General features: G+C 41.4%; 1 pseudogene; it reads right to left on the reverse strand.

Annotated features, from left to right (window-relative positions):
• Positions 1–1,764: 1,764 nt before the first annotated feature.
• LOC112617859 lies at positions 1,765–2,957 on the reverse strand (annotated as a pseudogene).
• Between the last annotated feature and the right edge of the window lie 4 nt (positions 2,958–2,961).

Consider the following 2,961-nt stretch of genomic DNA (forward strand, 5'->3'; position numbering starts at 1 on the left):
ATTTTGTACCTGTATTCATCTGGATATAGTATCAAATTGGAGCGCCATAGACCAGCATATAACCAATAGTGATATGCATTTATTCAGTCAGCAAATGCTGCAAAAGTAACCACTAGATTCTAGTTATGAACATTATCAGCATATAACAAAAAGCTTCTATAAAGTAGTTTTCATATGGAATATGTAGAATTCATACATATAATTTAAATAAAATTAACATAACAAAAAATGAATCCTCTTTAACAATCAAAGTAGAATTATATATATAGTCACTTGGAAAAATAAAGGTAAGAGCATATACCATAAAATAAAATTGTTGGGATCCAATGGAATAAAAAATATGAAAATGTACTCTAAATTTTAAGTCACTACATACATTAAAAATATAATTTCTATATTTTTGACAGTGTTATATGCAAATATCAATAATTTTTACTATACTCTTTACAAGGATTTCAATCAAAATATAGACTAAATTAAATAAAGAGCAATTTAATTAGGAAATTAGGACTCTTAACTACAGGTGATTGTAAATTTTGTTTGTAACTGCTCCTCTAGGTACTCCGCTATTTATTATTATTCTGGGTCTCTCTATGAGGGTGTTTTGGATGAGATAAACATGTGCATTGGTACACTGAGTACAGTAGTTTCTTCTTATCCTTCGAAGGGAGATAGCTTCAAAAATCTTCAGTGTATGCCTGCAACCACAAATAGTTCTGAATCTAACGGCTGTCAATCAGGACATATTTCTGTTCATTTCTTCCACCCACAAATGTAAAACCTTTTCCATCTTAACCAAGCGCTTATCACACACTGTGGCTATAACTTTTGCAGTTTGAGATAGGAAAACAAAAATAGCCTGAATTTCTTTAATTCTTCACAATTTCATGGACAGAAAATTCGCTTTTACTGTGAATCTTAGCAACTTCAACATACAGTGTTTTTCCTTGTTGAGGACTTTCACTTTTTCACTTAGAGGACACACTTTACTTTTGGCATATTCAAATTACCAGCATCACCACTATTACACTTTGGGGCCATTATGAAGTACAATAAGGGGTCTTCGAACACCAGCACTGCCGCTGCCTTGCTATACTGCAACAGTCAAGCTGAGAACCAAGCAGCTACTAAGTGACTAATGGGTGGGTGGTGTATACAGAATGGATCTGTTGGACAAAGTAGTGATTCACATCCTACCAGGGACGGTGTGGGATGCTGTGAGATTGCATCATGCTACTCCAAATGACATGTAATTTAAAACGTATGAATTGTTTATTTCTGAAATTTCCTGTTTGACATATTTGAATCATGCTTGACCATGTGTTAATGAAAATGCAGAACTACAGATAAGGGAGGATGACCAGGAAGCAGCTAGCCATCACTAATGTGAGTGGGCTTCATCCAATCAGCTGAAGAGCTAAATACAACAAAAAGGTCAAACCTCCTCCAAGTAAGGGAGAATTTTTCCTACCTTCGTACTGAAACTGGCATATTGGCTCCTCCTGGGTCTTCATCCTGCTGGTTGTTAAACTGGAATTGCACTATCAGCTCTCCTGGTTCTCAATTTTTGGACTCAAACAAGAACTACACCATTGCTTCTTCTGTGTGTGCCTCCAACATTTCAACTCACCCTGGAAATACTGAGATTGTCATCCTTCATAACCACAGGAGTCCTTTTCTCATAATAAATCTCTCTCCTTCTGTCCTTCCTCTCTCTCTCTCTCTCTCTCTCTTTCTTTCTTTATCTTTCTCTTCTCTTAGTGCTGGAGAAATTTTACTGGATGAGAACCTCAGCCTGGACTTGCTGGCCTTCTTGCCTTCTGTACGGGAATTGCTTTCAGTCTCGGCCTCACTCAGCTCCTCTGTGGGGCTCTGGGATTCAGAGCAAGGAAACGCTGTCTTCAGGGTGTCCACAATGACATTCACCACCATTTTCTCTATTCTAGAGACCATAAATTGTTTCTTGACAAAGGAAATGCGAGCATCTGTGTTCAGAGCAAGGAACTCCTGCACCTCCTCACTGTTAGTGATCTCCGGAATGGCACACAGTCGCTTTAGGAATTACTCTAGGAGGCTCTTACGGGCTCTACTCTGTCACTGTTCATGTTTCCAAATGGAAGATCTGGAAAGAGCTTTTTAGGATCCTTCACATTTTTAATGAACTTTTGTAGATCCGGTTTCTTCTCCTGATGACCTGCAGATTTAAGAACCCGATAGCGATGATTCAGTGTGGCAGGCCAGCTGCTGCAGGCTGCTGCTGTTGTCACCATCAAGGGCTGTCTCATATTTCACAGTACAGAGTGTGCATGGGTGGAATCCGGTGCCACTGTGCTCTCGGGCTGTAATGGTGCCAGTGATATGAAGGTTCTGGATGACAACTGGGCCATCTGGACTGCTTAGGGGCTCAAAGCTGAAGGTGGTTGAGCTGAGAGGACCAGGTGGAGAGGAGGAAAGCACAACTGGTGGCAGACTAGGATCAAGGTAGCTCACATCATTGGCGAGATCCTTTTCTAAGCATGAGGGCCGTGAGGAGCAGGTCTTTTCCGGCCCCTCCAGTAAAGCTGTAATGGAGATGGTAACATCTCCCTGTTCTATCTCCTTGTCTGCTGTGTCAATCTGGATCTCTGGGCAGAAGTTCAGTGTGGAGACAGGCAGGCCTGTCTCTGTTTCTGTCCCTGGACCCTCCTCAGCCTTTTCTCCTTCAGCCTCTCTCTTTCCCTCACCATCTTTGGGTTCCAGAGCCTGGGAACCCTCTAGGGCACACAGGGCATCCTGAATCCTGACAGAGAGAAAGTGGCCTGGAGTCATGAGCATGGTGGTTTCTAAGCCTAGTTCAGACACCGGAGACTCCAGCTCTGAGTCTTCACATAAGAACGGGGGCCTCAAATATTTGGCTGTAGGAAATGTGATGAGTTGTTTCCTACTTTTCTTTTTTCAGACATCCCACCCAAATCTGCCCCT

This window comes from Theropithecus gelada, unplaced genomic scaffold, assembly GCF_003255815.1.
Source record: "Theropithecus gelada isolate Dixy unplaced genomic scaffold, Tgel_1.0 HiC_scaffold_5260, whole genome shotgun sequence".
In the NCBI taxonomy this organism is placed as follows: domain Eukaryota; kingdom Metazoa; phylum Chordata; class Mammalia; order Primates; family Cercopithecidae; genus Theropithecus; species Theropithecus gelada.